Below are 18,246 nucleotides of genomic sequence, written 5' to 3'. Positions count from 1 at the left end.
AATTGCATCAAATTAGCTAGATGTAGGTCCTGAAAATGTGCTTTTTGTGATTTGGTGTAAATCCGTTCAGTGGTCTTTGAGATATTAAGCTCAAAATATGTATGGACTTCTGGACTGTTTGGTTCGAGGAGTTCATCGAGCCAAATGTAAAAAAATAGACCCTTTTCATTGGGTCAGGAGGCTAATATTTCTCTGGGCCAACATGCACCTGCACGTTGTCCCCTGTCCTGCAATTTAATAAATACTAATAATATAAGGTGCAAGGAAAGGGATATCCTGCCCCCCCCACCCAAGCCCTGTGGAACTTAGAGGGACCACCCCTAGACCCAGCATTTTTAAAAAGCAGCTGTTTTGCCTCAATCCCATAGGCCTTCCACAGGATTGTGAAACAAAAAAGAAAATTACCTCCTGCCATTTTTTGTAAATTAATTGGGGTGGGACGCCAGTGTGGCCTTCATCCCTGAGTCCATTTTGGACCCTGGGGATCCCACCCGCTGGGCCAGGTACTTTAATTAAGGGGAGGGGGTGGACTTTCCCCCACCTTGAGCTAATGGTGACTCCAGGGATCCCATCCCCCGGTGCCCACTACATTCAGTTAGGTGAGTGGGCACACAGCCCCCTCTCTGATCCTAATCAGGCTAGAGGACCCCATCCATGGGACTGAACTAAACTTTAAAGGGGGGGCCAGCTCAATTACTGTATCCTGTAGAACCCACCCCAGGACACAGTAGTTTCCCTGCCGCAGGCGTGTGGGCAGAGAAGCATATGTTTTCTCCCACCTGGTGTGAGCTTTTTAAAATCTCCCGCTGTGTAGGAGCAGCCATGCCTTCCCTGCCAGCTGGAGCATGGACAGAGAAGGCATGTTTGCTCCCATCCGACGTGAACTTTAAAAATGCTTCCACCAGGAGTGAGTAGACTTTTTTCCCTGCCCGCACTCCTGCGGGGTAAGGAAACAGAGTTTGCTGCCACCCGGAAAAGCATGCAGAAAGAACTGATGCCAAAGAGTGGGAGCAATGCTGACTCCTGCCATGAGTGGTGAGTGGCCTGGGGCCAAGGGGGCCGGTGGCGCCACCAAGGCCCCCAACTGGCTATTACAAATAAAACAGGCCCAGGGAATGGGCTCGCCAGGGCCACCATAGGCTCAGGTAGGACAGCCTTCCTCCCCCTCCCCTTTAAGTTAACTGTGGCTCAGGAAATAAGGTCTCTGGTGCCTATTAAGGCTCAGGGAGGGTGGCTGCATGGTCCCCTCTCCTTTGGAAAGGGATTTGGCCCCGGTGGATGGAGCCCCAGTGGCCTATTAAGGCTTCGGAGAGGGCCATGTGGTCCTTCTCACCTTTGTTATCAATTTAGCCTCAAAGGGTGGAGTCACCAAGGCCGATTAAAGCTCAGGGATGGGGGTGCATGAACCCCTTCTCCTTTTCAAAGTATTAAGGCTCAGGAGTGGGACCACGCCCCAATATGAGGTCCCCGGGGACTCTTAATGCTTGGGGAAGTGGGGCTGCATGCCCCCTCTCCTTAACATGTATGTTTTGGCTTCAAAGATGGGGCCCCTGGAGCCACTTTTGGGTTGAGGGAGTTGCGCATCCATTCCCCTTAATGAAAAATAGTAATAAATGAAAAGGGTCCCTCATGATTTCTTCTATAACATCACTGCAAATATCACTACAATATTTGAATAAAATTATTACTGAAAAACTTTGCATGGTGGGAGTGAGAGTTATAGAGACCTTATGGCACGAGTAATAGTTACTTTGAGACTATTGGCCTGATTTAGATCTTGCGCAGATGGGTTACTCAGTCACAACGGTGACGGATATCCTATCCGCTGAATTATAAATGGCATAGGACCACCACCTCTCCGGGGCCCAAACGTTTTTTATGAATGGGAGAGGGCCTCACCAGGGTGACCCGTTAACAAGAAAGGCCTTCTTGGAGCTATACTTCGCCCTAGGGACCGCCACCCTCCTGCTAAGCTCTGGGGTGTCCAACCCTGGGACATATATGTTTGGTTTTGCTTGGCAGCAGCTGACTCGTCCCGCCAAGTAAAAGCAAAAAATCTGGCTACAGTGGATGGGAGCTGTCAAAGTACAAAGGGACAGAACTACAAGAAAGTGCCGCAGCGTGGCACTGCAAGCCCTTTGGCTGCGCCACGCTGCGGCACTTTCAGAGCACAGGAATGAGACATATCTACAATGATATGTCACATTCCTGTGCTTTCCCCAGCGCTGGCGCAGAAACTGCTGCCATGCGCTGGCGCAGGCACCCTTGCACCATGGTGCAAGGATGCCTGTGCCATGGGGAGATTGCTTTTGTGAAGGAAGGGGCCCATTCCTGCACCAAAGCAATCACTGCAGGCATTTTCCCCTTTCAATGTGTGCTGTAAAATACAGCACGCATTGAAAGAGGAAAAAACAAAGAGAAATGAAAACATTTCTCCTCCTTTCGCTTGGCTATGCCACCCCTATGGTGGTGCAGCAAACTGACGCATTTTCAGGTTTACGATTTCTCGTAAATCTGGAAATGCATCAGTGGACATGGGTTTTGCGTGGAAACTCCCACAGCAACACCCATGTCCTGCCCCTAACACTCAAAGTGCTGAGTGAACAGGGGGGATATTTACAAGCACAGGTTACGTCACACAGGGTTACTTTACCTGTGCTTGTTAATTTTCCTCATTAGGCTGCGTCACCGGTGCGTCACACAAGGTGATGCACCGGTGGCGCATGGGGCTTGTAAATCTGCCCCTTAGTGTCAAAGACGAAACATTTGCTCTTGCACAGATGGAGCTGCATTTTCAGCAGATCACTATGTGCAATAGCAATGCAGGCTCCCAAAGGAGGCAGGGAGCCTGCTGGGACCACAGGGCTTTGAGGCTTCCCCCGCAGTCCCCATGCTGCACACTGGGTGCCCCGGTCCCACAGGATGATCTTTCATCATGTTCAACAATGATATTTGAAGTACGCAAGTTTTTTTTGTTTAGTCCCAGAACTGAAGAGAATGTAGGCTTTATCCCATTTAATAAACAGAAAATGGCACCTTTTGCCTTAGGTTCCTCCCGGATGTTACTCACATGTCACTTTTATTGAAACGTATTATAAACACATTTTGAAAATGTCATTCATTACAGTCAGATTATCTTCTCAGTGCTTCTGTCTTTTTGGGCATGTGCTTCCATCACATAGTTTCACAATTTACAATACATGGCAAAGAAAACAAGACAGTAAAATAATGTGGTAATACAGTGATGGTATTCCAGAATCTATGTGGGTATTTTGTAAAATAATTGCCCTATATTTTGCATAGGGTGTCCCTTGCTCCAAGGCCATACCATGCCTGATCCTCCTTGGTTTCCTACGGCAGCCATTAATAAAAGAGATTTGAAGAGGGATGCCTTTCCTGCCACAACAAACCTAGATTCACGCACCTACTCACAGACCCACTCAGAAACTTATGCAACCACTCACAAATTCACTCAGACACTCATGCACCCACTCACAGACTCATACAACCCCTCACATACCTACTCAGGGGGTTGTGTGGGAGTGGGTGTATGACAAGTACTATGGTGGTGTGAGTGGGTGTGTGAGTGGTTCTATGGATGATGTCATTAGTGATGTCATCATTGATGTCCCTGACCTTGTCATGAGTGATGTAATATGTGAGGTAATAAGCAGTGCACTGCGGGTGTGTAAGTTATTTTTCATGATAAAAAATCAATAGAAATTCTCTGAAAAAAACAAAGGATAAAATGGAGTTATATGTGAGGAAGGTTGTAAAATTTTAATTTCTACTTTTTTAAAACCTTGGCAACTCACTAAAAAAGCAAAACTGAAATAAGACTGTAATTCATCAGTTACACATAACTAACCGAAGTATAACTTGTACCACTGTGATTCACTGTTTATTACCTCACATTTTACATCTCTGATGACAAGCGAAACCTATGTCTTTGCAAGGTTTACTTATGTTAGTTACGTATAACTGGTGAATTTCATTTTTTTGGGCTTTGAAGCAGTTGCGCTTTACATTGAATTTCTAACTGTTTTTTTTCCATAAGTGAAAATCTTGGGGTTATTTAATAAGAGTGCCAACTGGCTCAACAAACACAAACATTTTAGGAGCAAGAATTTGGATGAGATACTAATGGTAGGAAGGGTAGGGTTGGTGGTCCGCTCTTAGAAGATTATTAATGGGAACTGTATTGTTATGAATTTTCTGAGGCCCTAGATTGTGAGATATGTGCTGGGAGTTCAGGAGGTCAGTGGTAAGACTGACACTAATTATTGCGATCTCTCACTGGTCTGGTTTTATAAGCCCACTGGGAGATGCGCTCAATGAAGCTTCCTTGATCAGTATATTCCAGGCCCACAGTCTGTGCTTAGCAATAGGTTCTGCACACTAAGTGACCGTGAGACGTTTGACTGAGTGGGTACAAAACATGTGGATGGGGAAACATTATCTGCCACCACACCTGAGAATATGCCTTATTGTGCTATTGTTCCCCCATCTGATTCTATTTTGATATTGGTCGATACTACCCTGAGAATTATGAGCTGGAATATAGCAAGTCTCAACTCTAAAATTATGTTACCTGAAGGGCTAACTTTCAAAAGGCATTATGATGTACTTATGCTTCAGGAGACCTGGTCAACACAGGAAGTATTAATTGTGTGAGTCTTCTGGCAGGAGGTAGTGTTAGGACCACAGCAACCAGTAGCAATAGTTTTCAGGTTTTGAGTTTCACAAGGGGCATGATTTTTTCCATTAGTTTTTACAATGATTTTACTATTGTCTCAAATACAAAATTCACAATTCGTTTTTAGTTTATGTCTTCTTTTCAGGAAGAAGTCTCTGCTGAAGGTTTATTTGCAGGGTTTTGTTTGACTGGAGACTTTAACGCGAGGTTCCTCACTAACACTAACCTTTTACCCACCCATAGTTTAGTCATAGGTAGCAATACAGTAAAATCTGTGAATGATGCTGATACAAGAAGGTTGGAGTTTATGAATTACCTGGTCTCCCAAGACCTATATAACGCAGTGGATATTGCTGGCAGCACTGATTGATCAATACTTATGTATAGAGACAGAGGTTACTCCTCAACAATAGATCGTTTCTTTCTATCATCTAATTTGACAGTTTTTCTGCTATTTGGGAATATAGTTCCATGTACCTATGAGGACCATAACCCCATTGAGGTTTTATTTACTTTGCCACTTAAGCCAACGCTGAGAAGAGATTGTGGAGCGTGTCATCTGCAATTAACTGGCAATAGTTTACGATCGAAGTGGAGAGCAGTTGATCCCGCCTTACTTTTTCATATTATGGTTAACAAGAATTTAAATCTGGTGGAGGCTTGTCTAACCAATTATGATCTTGAACTCCAGGTGGTACCGGCTTTTACCCAACTTTGTTTGAACATCAGGAGCAAGCTATTGTGTTCCCCAGGCATACTATCAAGGCCAGATGGTTTAGCCGCAACTGTTCTCAGGCTAATCGCCAATTGCATAAAGCACTTATGACTACCCCTATAGATCCCTTGGAAGTGGCACACTGATGTAAGGAATATAAGGAGGCTACTTCCAGGAGGAAGCGGGAAGTGCTGCAACACCAATGGGATACCTTAGCGTTGTCAGCAGTAATTAAGATTAGTAAACTCCTTTGGAGGGCTGTATCCAATATGAAGCACCTGAGTCAAGTTGCTGCCCTGATAACTTGATGTATGGCGAAAGTTATTTGGGAGGGTCATTTTACAAAAATGTATGCTGCTACCGAAACCCTAGATACCCCGGATAAGGAGTATGAACGCATGAAGTGTCAAGTAATTAAGTATAGCCCTGATTTTTAGGCACCTTGATTGGTAAATGGCTTGTTTCACTCCCCATTACCTAACTCATGTACTACTTCCATAATTTGCAGACTTTTTTTAAAAGGGCGACCAGCCTGGCCTTTTTTTTAGGCCAATTCCTCTAATTGATACCCAGTAAAGATTCTTAGGAGGGTACTATGTAACAGAATTAGAGCGTGGCCAAGAAGAAAAGTCTATTTTGTACCCATGCCATTATGGCTTTAGAAATCAAGGTAGCACTATCGAGCAATGCCTAAACTTATGTCTCATTATTGGGAAACTGTTGCTAAATAGAGGTGGTCCGATTCCATGCCCCTTTTTACACCTCTCTTCAACACAGCTCTGTGGCGCTTACTGGAGGTACCTGGTGGTCTAGCTGGCCCCCAGGAACCCTCAGTATCCAAGGAGACTTAATCCTCCAACTTACAACGCACCAGAGGGCGCCTTTACACAGTGGTGCAGGGAGGAGGCGGGGGCTGATATTACAAGTGTGCAAACACTCACCCTGGCGCATTGTAAATTAGGGGATAAAGTCCCCTTGAATACTGAGGGTCCCTGGGCGCCAACTATCCCGCCAGGTCCCTCCAGTAAGTGCCACAGAGCTGTGTTGCAGAGAGTTGGTCTAAGGCCACGCCCCTTTTTACAACACTCTGCAAATGCGACTTCTGGTGCACTGCTGTTGGGGCGATGAGGTCCTCTTGTGTCCTAAGGACCTCAGGACAAAGGTGGACTTCATTGTCCTAGGGTGCCATCCCCTGGGATATTAATGTTTGCAATGATAGGGCGGGAGCCATGCAAACACTGCTTTGCTTCTTGGAAGCGAGAGCAGGAGACCTGCTCTTGTGTCCAAGAAGCAAAGCAGTATTGGTTTTGGGCAAGGGGAGCTGAATGTTAGCAGCTCCCCTTCCCAAAAGCAATGCGCTGGGACCTTGGGGGCATTGGGCCAGGCCCCACGGTACCCAATGGTATGCCTCGGGAATGGGGTCCCGAGGCAGAATTGAACAATATAGAATAGAGGGAATTTTTTTTTTATTCTCGCGCTTGGAGTCGCGATTCCATAGCGTCCAGCGCAGCCCCCCAGTGTAAACGTGATGGGTTCGCGACTCCAAGCAAAGTTGTACAAAAAAGAACATGTATGTTTTTAATATGTAACATTGTCGTGAGGATACGGGATTCACTACGGACATTGCTAAGTTAGCATATGTTATTACACGCTTGGCTGCCATGTTGCCGCTTTAGCACACGTTTCTATATTACTTTATTTTCGTAAAACCAGTGCTTGTGCTCATCCACATATGAACCGTCTACCTTTCACCTTTGACGTAGATAATCAACTACTATGTTACAGGACTTACAAGAGACCCGTGACATTCTTGCAAAAGAACATTTACCCTCAGCCACTGATGCTGCACTATAGATTCCGGTAGTTGGCTGGCTACCGAAGGTTGGAGATCTGGTCCGAGAGAAGGTGGAGAACAAGAAAGAATTTGGCACCTCTTATCATGCACTGGTCCCAGGGTTTGGCATGAAGAGTACTCGTACAGTCATTTTATCACCACTTCCTGGTCGCAAAGACAACAGATACATCTCAGTGGATAATGTCAAGCTACAACACCTGGCCGATCCCAAATAGTATAACACCAGCTGCATCATGTCCAGCAATATCAAGGAATCATGTGTGTGGCACATCTGTCGACACACAGTGTGACACTGCCATCAAGATGAACTCCGTTGATAAGCCCTTACTGACCCCACCAACTTCCACCGGTACGGAGGAAACTGAATATGCTTATCCTACAAGCGAGTCATTGCCTGATTTGCAACCAACTACATTTAACCAGTCACATTCTTCCTTTGACTCGACATCCACTTCATCATTTGACCCTACTAAATTCAGTATTTTTGTCTTCTGGTTTAAAAGACTTATTTTGTCCCTCCTTGCACATGCATCTTGTTAGTGCTGATCCTAATTTTTCTGTTCATGCCCATTGGTTTTGTGACAGTATTTTTCCTACACATCAATGGTCACTACTTGCCAGAACGCTCTGCTGTTCAGTTGGTAACTGGAACTTTGGTTCCGCACTCGTCTTCCCACATCATGAAGCGAGACCAGACTCTTGTCAACATTTCTGCCTTTCCAGTCGCTGATGGCATTGTCTGGGATGCTGTGGATTTCCAATTCATGGCCCAACAGAGATTATTAACGTACCAAATGTACTTTGTGTATCAATGGGTGATGTAGTGAAACAGAACATAGGTTTAGACGATTGGGATGGGCAGGCAGTACAATCTTTATTATCAGATTTGAAGTATTATGCTGCCTTTGAGGCTGAAGATTTGTATTGAAATACTGCTAAGTTTGCCGATTTATATTGTTATCAGCATTTTGGACAGCATTACCTACATAAGGCTAATACATTTAGAAATATTTTTAATCACACAATGGGAACATTGCCAGACTCCATTAAAGGCAGCTCCAAAACTCTGTTAAGGAAATGTACATATTTTACAGATTTTGATAGGTGAAATCCAGGGTCCTTTTATTTTAAATTGAACGTTTCATCTAGTCCCAAGGTGATGTTGACTCACACAAACTTTTTGTATTCTAAATCTTTTATCGATAAATTATCAGTGGGTGGCTATGAACATTGGGAGGCCACCGTTGATTTGAAAGCCGTCTGGGGTTCTAGACCATGGCAGGTTCGTTGGAAATTAAGCCATACATCAGGTGTGCATTATCCCAAAACAAATTATGTTTTTGAATGATTCTATATATCAAATAAACTGTTTTGGCTTAGCCACTACAAAACAGATGAATGCCCCTACCATTCCCACCCTCGCTATGTATCATAACTGGAACTTGCATACTGATTACTCCATTGAAGAACAGCAAGCTTTATTTCAGAATATGACATTTAATGTCTCCAGTTTAGATCCACTAGGATGGTTGGTTTAGCAGAAAACGTCTGATGCTTGCCAATTACGTTCCTATAACACAGTTTCTGGTTACAAACAGGTTAGACCTGACCCACGGTTTGCAAATACACACTCGGTTACTACGTACTCTGTGGGTAAGTTATGTCAAAATTGGTTACAGCACTCATCCTTATCGTCCGTGAAACAATGCTTATCTTTGTTATCTAATAACATTGATTTAGCAGACTTTATCAAGGGACCGGCTGGTCCCAGGAGGAAGAGATTTGTTTACACAGCTTAAAATTAAATGGGAAATAGATCAAGCAGATTTAGAAAAAGTACTTGCTGTAGTTGACAATAGTATTAACACACTGTCTTCCTGCATATACACCTCAGATAATATTGTTTCATCTGTTGTTGATATTGTTCAAGAAGATGTGTCTGTTTTGTATCATGTCAAAGTCAATTGCGTTCTGTTATGCATTTTGCATGGACTTTTCAAACTCTGAAAATGGGAAAAGTGCCATGGGATTATTTAAATGCATCTGCTTTGTTTTTGCCTTTTAATTTGACAGAGGAACAGCAATTTATGTCCAAGAAAGATGCAACATACACTCTTTTACATATTGAAAAGATAGACCCTTTACCCTTCTTCACGGCCGAAACGGACTCTGCTGTCTGGCTCATCCATGGGGTCATCTCTTTACCATTTTCAATGTTTCAATTTAGCTCCTGCATGAAGCATTACCCGATAGGTCGCTATAAACCCCTAGGCAGCGCTTTCCTGCATGAGGTATGGTCCTTGCCTTTCACCTACCGATGTTTGCGAGATGACAAGGAGGTATATCTTACAGGTGAATCTTGTGATTTGACAATGCAATGCAAAAACATAGAGTTACACGGGGCTTGTAGTGTTTTAAAAGGTATTCCAGTACCAGCTATTAAACCCACTTTCACTCTGCTTGCTAAAGGTAGCTATCTTCTTTTAAATAACGAAGACTGTTGTGGTTTGCTGGCTGGCATCCCATATATGGTAACAGTTTCACAGCGCGTAGTTTGTTGTAAAAATTTGCCTTTCCCGCCCCTGCAGGGGAAGCTCAAATTCTTGATTTGATCTTGCATCCTGACTTTGAAAACAGACTTAAATAAATTGAGCAGAATAAAAACGCTATTATTTCAGCAAGAAGTCCCGCTAACTTGTGCCCATGAAACATTCGTTTTGCAGTTAGCGAGCACCAATCTCCCACTCCATTTTGGTGAATTAATTCACAGGATCTTCAATGTGTCTGATACACACAACCTGGTTCTTTTTTTTAAAGTAGTGGGCTCTGGCCTTGTGACCTCTTTTCAGACTATATTTGGTGTGATACCAGCCTTTATTCATTCTATTTTTTCCAGCGTCTTTGGAGGTTTACCTCTGTTGGTCACCGTAGCCACTGGTGTCCTGCTATTGATATGCCTACTACGCAATGGCTGCACCTCTTGTGGTCCTACACAACCCAGATCGGATGTAAATGCTTTGTGACCGTGAGCTTGACTGCTATGGTACACTGCCGCTGGCGACACTCAGCGTAGCTTATGGACTGTCTTTCCGCTTTTCGTACTACACTTGCGTGCAACCCGTCTTCTCCTGCTTGGAATGCTCCTTTCAATGGGCATTGGATCTCTGCATCTCCAATACTTCATCTCCCGACCCGGATTGCGACCTGTTGATGAGTCCCCTAGTGGCCTATGGGTAAGAATGCTCCGGGGTTTGTTTTATGGCATCTGTGGCTGCAGTTGGAGTGTTGGCACAATGGGATATCTGTGCGGATGTGCCAGATCTCCTACAACGTAGTTACATTGCATATCACGCTAGTTGTCCTGCGGTGGTCCTGAAAGATCTGAATTGTGATGACTATGCTTGCTCGTTCTGCTTGCTTAATTGGATTGCATCTCTTTCTTCTACCATTGACAATGATTTCCTATTGGAGGCAGTGGCTGTTTACTGCTCACAAACTCTGATTGATTAAAATGACTGGCGCACATCTGTGCCTATTTTTAATGGTATTTTTGGGCAAACTAGAAATTTGCACCCAATTTACAATCCCATTTTTTCTTTTCTTTTGATTTTTTTTCCTCTCTACTATCCACTTTTTTCCAAATTTGATAGACTATAGAAACTCATAAACTCTGCTCACACTTCTTGAACTCTGTGTTCGTCCTATGCTTACATCCAACAGACTGACCAGGGGAGGGTGTAGTGAGGATACGGGATTCACTATGGAAATTGCTAAGTTAGCATATGTTAGTACACGCTTGGCTGCTATGTTGCCGCTTTTGCACACGTTTCTATATACTTAGTTTTCGCAAAAGCAGTGCTTGTGCTCATCCACATGAGAACTGTCTACCTTTCACATTTCTTGCTGTACTCAGTTGGTCTCATCTGCACATCGTGTTCAAGGTAAAAAAACAATGGCTCTCGTTAATCTGCTTTGGTCAGTCCCATGCATGTCAGACATAATACACACACAGCTACACTACTGAAAATTGAGGGCTTTTAATAAGGCATTCAATGCATGTTAGGCACTTCAAGAAAACCCTTCCAGAGAGAAGAGCTGTGCTTGAATGAAGATGTAAACTTTTGCATCTAAACCTAGAGGTATGGGGTTCCCCCCCTGACAAAACCCAGAGGTCTTCTATTTCTATAATAAACTAGTGCCTAGCAGGGGGAGGGTTGAAAGGCACAGCAGTCCTTTTCCCACTATCTTTATAGAATGATATCCCCGTTTATTTTCTATGGAAATGTAACAATGCTTACTATCTTGTGTTTATGCATTTTGCTGCTAGTATTGGCTCATATACTGCGTTATAGAGCACATTAGTTAAAATAAACATTTTAAACTATACAGTGTCTTTGATTATTCATGATGTGGACAAGTGTGAGTGAGTGAGCGAAAGAGCTTTCTTACTCATGCAATTCCTGAGAAGATCTGAGTTACATGTCCTAGGATGTCTAATCATTGGTAGCTTTGCTGTAGTACGGAGAACTAATGATACACTATAGCTAGTCGGATTGGGGTTCCAGGCACTAAGGATGGTTTTTGATACAGCACTACACACTTAGGTCCTGGTTTCCTGTGCATAATACTGTACATGTGCAGAATCCCTGCAACAAGATTCACTGTTGGGTTATAGGGTGGCTCTAAAAACAGCCCTTGTGTTTATTATGAGTTTCCTGTAGCTACATGTAAGTCACCACTGTAGATGCCCTCCATATGAAAACGTATATTGTTGTTATATATGGAGCCCATTCTATGGTCTCTAAGATAAGCATAAACAGCTTTATTGACATTTTTCTGAGCTTTCTCAATCTGTGGACAGAATTCCATTTCTGTCTTTGGCATAGGTTAGAGTATACAAAGACAGTTTGGGCGAAAAGCAACGTCATTGCTGCAAAGGCGACCTTCATTAGCATTTCCAGACCTACCCTAATCAATGTGCCTAGGTCATTGCCACCACATTGCACAATCATGAGGTCAGGGGGGTGGAGATGTAAAAAGGTTTTAACCAAAGGCATCAATTGGTGCCACTTTAATCCTTTTTGTCCAATCCATTTAATGTCTACATTTTGCAAAGCTAGGTCTTTGTCAATACCTCTGTGTTCAGCATACCCGTTGCACCAGAAAACAAAGCTGTGTCCCACAATCCACATTCTAAGCATCTTGAAGGGAAGACTGGATGTAATGAAAAGATGTCTGTAGCTGAAGTAGTCAGTTGGTAGAACGAGAGGTATCTAAAATGGTGGACAAGATGCAGTTTTAAAAAAAGAAGAGAAATGATTGTCTGTTTAAGAACATTGTTCCTTCAAATTAGAGTACATTTAACTTTTTTTGTAAAGCATATTTCGTATTGGTTAGTAAAAAATTTTGTAAAGGTACAGTAGAAAGGATAAGCTCATATTTTGGAAATGTCATCCGAACCTGACGTTTGCATTTGCAACATTGTCTGGTGTACTTGAAAATATGGTGAATTTGTGACCTGTCAGTTGAGTTGAGAGTTCCATGAACTGTTGCTATAGAAACTGAGATTAAGCAGAATGGGGGTAAGGTTAAAAGTTAGCTGTGGCATTAAAATGTGATTTTGTAATTTATATAAAAGTAATATGTTATTACAGTGACATTTCCCAAGTCAGTGCTATCTTTAAAAGTGGTGTATTATTAAAAAATAGTGGTAAATTAATGTGTGATATATTTTTGAACTCCCATATAGATCGCGTTGCTGCACAGTGGACATATGTGAAAGAAATATGTATACAATATTTTTGAAACATGTGGAAACCTTGAAACTAAGACACGTAATACACCTCACTAAGTAATTCCAACACTCAACGGGTAGTATGACTGCAAGTGTACTCTCTGGGTAAGTACAGGACAAGATGAAAAATGACTGGCTAATTTCATGAGTTTGATAGCATAGAGAGATATGTATGTGTGCTTTTAACAATTTGGAGACACTTATAGTTGAGTTATGTAATAGTGTGCTACTTCATTTTTGACTAGGCCCAACTCTCATGCAGTTATAAAAAACACCCAAATACTCACCATGCAGTACCTTACTTGCCTTTTTTCCACCTATATTGTCTGTTTCTGCAGTTCTCTTGTATCCTTCTGCACTTTACTTGCCTGTTTCTGTAACCTCTCCTACCCCTTTCTGTAGTGCTGTTACCTATGTTCCACCTCTGATACTTCTTTTCTGCACCTCTTTTGCTTCATTCTGCTCTTCACTTGTTTTTTTCTGTACAGCTCTTGCCTGTTTGTGCACCTATGTTGGTTCTTTCTGCACTGCTGTTTCTTCTTCCTGCACCTCTGTTCAAAATGTCTTCAGTTTGTATTCCTTTTTTCTGTACCTGTCTTCCCTCTTTCTGCACCTCTCTTGCCTGTCTCTGCCAACCTGTTCCTCCTTTCTGTACAAGCTTTTGCCTGCTACTGCAACTCTCTTCCCTCTTTCTGCACCTCTGTTGGTTCTTTCTGCACTGATCTGCCTTCTTCCTACACCTCTGTTTCAATTTGTTTTTATCTCTTTTGCCTTTCTTTGCACCCCTTTTCCCTCTTTCTGCACCTCTCTTGCCTTACTCTGCTTACCTGTTTCCTCTGTCTGTACCTCATTTGGCTCTTTTTGCACCTCTGTTGATTCTTTTGCACTACTGTTGCTTTTTTCTATGACCTCTTTTGAACATTTCTGCACCCCTCTTATACAGTTATAAAAACACCAAAGTAGTCACGATGCAGTCTTACAATGATACATGCACTAGATATGTAATGCTGTAATCATTCAGATATGTAATGCTGTGATCATTCAGCCCTCTGTACTGTCAAGGTTGTTGTTTACCATCGATTCCCGAGCGCTTAGAGGCCTGTAGGTGATTGAGCGCGCTATAAATCAAAAATAACAATAACAATAACAATTACTGATGTATTTTTTTTCTGTACCTCTTTTCACGTTTTGTGCAGCTCAGGTGTAATTGTTACCATAATAAGAAAGCCATATATGCATTTATTTGTAGCTTTTAAAATAGAAAGTGTTTCTTTAGTAATGGATACATATATATATATATATATATATATTACCTACTGGCGGTCGCCAGTAGGTATATATAGTTAGGATTTTTTCCCTATGGGATTTTTGAAAATTCTATGTCTAATAACTTTGGCGTTTGTGGACGGAATTGGCTGAAATATTCAGGAAAATGGCACATTTTGTTTCTGAGCAGCCCTTGAAAATTTGGGGGGGGTTCGTCAAGGGGGGGCCGAGAAAAAAGGGGGGTCCCAAAACGTGTTTTTAACATTGAGTTTTCCATAGGGCGGTTGGCCTCACTTTTAGCCCGAACGGCTGAATGGATTTGCACGAAACTTGGCAAAATTGTAGGGACTGGTAGCCCGATGTGCCTTTTGTAGGTCTCAAAATATGTGCTTCAGTGGATTTTGAGAAATTAACGTTCAAAAAAAGATATATATCTGTAACAGCGGACCGGGCAGCGCTCCAGTTCGCGTACTTTTCGCGCAACGGAGCTTTGTGAAGCGAAGCTGATTGGTTCTCCGGCATCTGTAAACATTCCAAACAGTCCGTAGCGGCCGCCATCTTGTCTCTCGGTAGGATCGAGAGACGAGAGGAGGCCAAAGCGAAGGGGCAAATGACCATAAGGGGGCATAGTAGATCCTCGCTGACCCCCTAGGTTTGATGTGGAGGTTTTAAAAGGGCCCCGCGGGGCAAAAAAAATAAATAATAATAATAATCGAACGGCTGAATGGATTTGCACGAAACTTGGTAAAATATTAGGGACTGGTAGCCCGATGTGCCTTTGCTAGGTCTCAATATATGTGCTCCAGTGGATTTTGAGAAATTAACGTTCAAAAAAGATATATATCGGGGGAGGAGCTTGGCGGGCATCCGAGATGGCCGCTTGAGCACAGCGCTCTCCGGACCCTCGCCGCTCCCGACATTTTATCCTGGCTGAATCCTGATTTCTTGCAAGAATTCGTGTAGGGGACGTTTGGCTGATTACCCTAGCACTTTTCAGAAATCGATTTGGATCTCGTATTCCTGAGATATGGTGCTCTGAACTTTTGGGCTCCGCCCTTGAGGTGCGCCCGGGACGGGGTGCGGTACTGTAGCCGTCCTGCAATTGAACAACAACGGCAGGAGATCTGGCCTTGTGGGTCCCCCCTTCCTAAGTTTCGGTTTCGATTCCGTTCCGACTTGGGCCACGGCTGTGGATGTCGTGTTGCGACTGAGACTTGGAGGCAGATCGGCTGTTGGGCTTTCATGTGACCTATTTGCTGGTTTGGCGACCTCTACCCGAGTTGTGCCCCCTTTTTTCTGTACTTTTGATCCTGTACTTTGGGTGTCGGGCCCGTCGGACCTGGTGGCTTGTCCTGTGACGCATCTTCAAAATGGCGGGCAGAGGGGACAGAGAGACGCGCAAGACGAAAACACCTCTGCGCGGAGCTCCAGTTCAATCAAATGTCATGGACCGTTATACCCATTCTAAGGGGTCCCCCGGAGCTGCCCTGCCTGGTTCTAGTATTGCGTCTGAACGAATTTTGGAAGAGTCGGCGGAGCCCTCCTTACAGGATATCATGGGCGCCATCTCGGGTGTGAGGGAATCCATCGGCCTACAGTACGAGGCCTTGGCCCACAAACTTGACACCGTGGCTATTGAGGTGAATCTGATTCGTGCTGACCTCGGCAAGACGAATGAGAGGGTACAATCACTGGATATTAAATCCTCTAGCCTTACGAATGACGTCTCGGAGCTCCAAACAGAGATTGGAAATCTCCGTCGGGGGAACGACTTCATGACCCGTCGCCTGGAGGACTTTGAAAATAGGGCGCGTCGCTGCAATGTTCGCCTGGTTGGTGTACCGGAAAACCCTGAACCCCACTCGGTGGATCTCCTGGTTGAGGATCTGGTCTTGAACCATTTGGCCCCTTCTGGTCTCACAAAATTTTTCACGGTGGAACGTGCACATCGTGTTCCAGGGGGCAAAGTCAAGCCGGGAGCCCCGCCGAGACCCATTGTAGCGAAGCTTTTTCATTATAGAGACCGGGACGCTATCCTGCAGGCCTCGCGGGTGAAGGGCCCGGTGGCCTTTGAGAATGCTACGGTGAACTTTTACCCGGACTTTTCCCAACAGGTTCAGAGACAACGTATGGAGTTTCGTGGTGCCAAGAAACGTCTCCGGGATCGGGGCCTACGTTACGCCATGCTCTTTCCCACTAGACTCCGGGTTGAATACAATGAACGTACCCTTTTCTTTGATCGGCCAGATGCTGTTAATGACTGGCTGGACTCATTGCCTGACTGTCCTCCTGAGACAGACTCCGCCGCTCACCCTGGCGGTGCCGAAGGTGGTGTGGAGATCTAACTGTTCGGCTCTTATGTCTTATTTTGAATACATTCTCAGGAGTGTTGGCCGGCGTCCCTCTACATTGTGATCATTCTGTCTTTTCGTTTGTTATTTTTGTTCTTGCTGAGGTCGGGGGGTGGATGGAACGGAGACCTTTCCTCCTCCGGGGTCTTTGTGTAGAATAGGGGTTCTTGGGCGACAGGCACACTGCAGGTTGGGGTGGCTCTTTAGCTTTTTGCAGGGGTGCAGGGTGGGGGGTGTTTCTCTTCAGTTTGGGGGAGGGGGGTTGGGAAGTTTTTTCTTTTCTGTGTGTTGTTTTCAAGGCGAGTTGCTCCTGTGTTTGCTGCTGTTTCTGATGTCTAGCTCATGGACGAGGGGTCTTGGCTCGGGTGGTTGGGATGGGGGGTAGAGGGTTGAAATTTCTTTCCTGGAACGTTAATGGCCTGGGAGATCGTATTAAGCGCAGTGTGGTCTTAAAATGTATACGACGTTTGTCACCGGACATTGTTTTCATGCAAGAAACCCATTTGATTGGTAATGTTTGTTATGCGATGAATAGATGGGGCTACCGCCTTGTGGCGCACTCAGGGTTTACCTCCGGATCTAGGGGTGTGGGTATTCTTGTTCGAACCTCCCTCCCCCTGGCTATCGATGAGGTGATTCATGATGACCGTGGGAGATATACTGTCCTGGTGGGTAGATATGAAGGCCGCACCCTATCTCTCTTCAATGTTTATGTTCCCCCGGGTTTGCAGGCCTCTACTTTTACTGACTTGGGCCGTGTTCTGTTGGATCTCCCTGATAGCACTCTCTTTCTTGCCGGTGATTTTAATTCGGTGCTTTCCGGCCTTCACGATCGCCATCCCCCTAGAGATACCCCGCAGGCTCAGCAGTGGTTGGGTGGGTTTTTAGATACCTTTGGCCTTGTGGACTGCTGGCGACTGTTGCATCCTACTCAGCTCCAATACACCTTTCATTCTGGGGCCCATGGCAGTCTGTCCCGGCTGGATTATTTCCTGATGCCCGCAGCCCAATCATCGGCGGTTCGTGAGATTTTACACTTGCCGAGGGGTATTTCTGATCACTCGCCGCTCTGGCTTCGTTTCGAGGTTGGGGTAGAGGCGGCGGGCCGAGTGGCTCCCATTAACCCTTGGTATCTTTCCTCCCCTGAGACTCGTACCCTCTTGCTCAAGTCCATGGATGCATATTTCCTGGAAAATGAGGGGTCGGTCTCTTCGGCTGTGTCCCTGTGGGAAGCTTTTAAAACTGTGATTCGTGGACAGGCCCTTTCCTTGATTGTTGAAGCGAAGAGGGCAGGGAGGAAGGAGGTGGTGGACCTTGAGGGGGAGATCTCTGCTTTGGAGGACGAGTTGGAATCTGGTGTCACGCCTGACAAACTCCATGCCCTGGGTCTAAAACAGTTTGCATATAAATCTCTGGTCACTGACGCTGCAAAGGTGATGTTTCGTGAGCAGCAGGGCAGATTGTACGATGTGGGTGACAAGGCGGGCAAACTCCTAGCGTGGTTGGACAAGAAAGAAAGAGTTAATCGTGTGGTGCCCGTGATTCAGTCTGCGAGTGGTGAGAATGTGA

The sequence above is a fragment of the Lissotriton helveticus genome, chromosome 4_1 (assembly GCF_964261635.1).
Source record: "Lissotriton helveticus chromosome 4_1, aLisHel1.1, whole genome shotgun sequence".
In the NCBI taxonomy this organism is placed as follows: domain Eukaryota; kingdom Metazoa; phylum Chordata; class Amphibia; order Caudata; family Salamandridae; genus Lissotriton; species Lissotriton helveticus.
The sequence above is the reverse complement of the archived record's forward strand: the minus strand, read 5'-3'. Positions refer to the sequence as shown.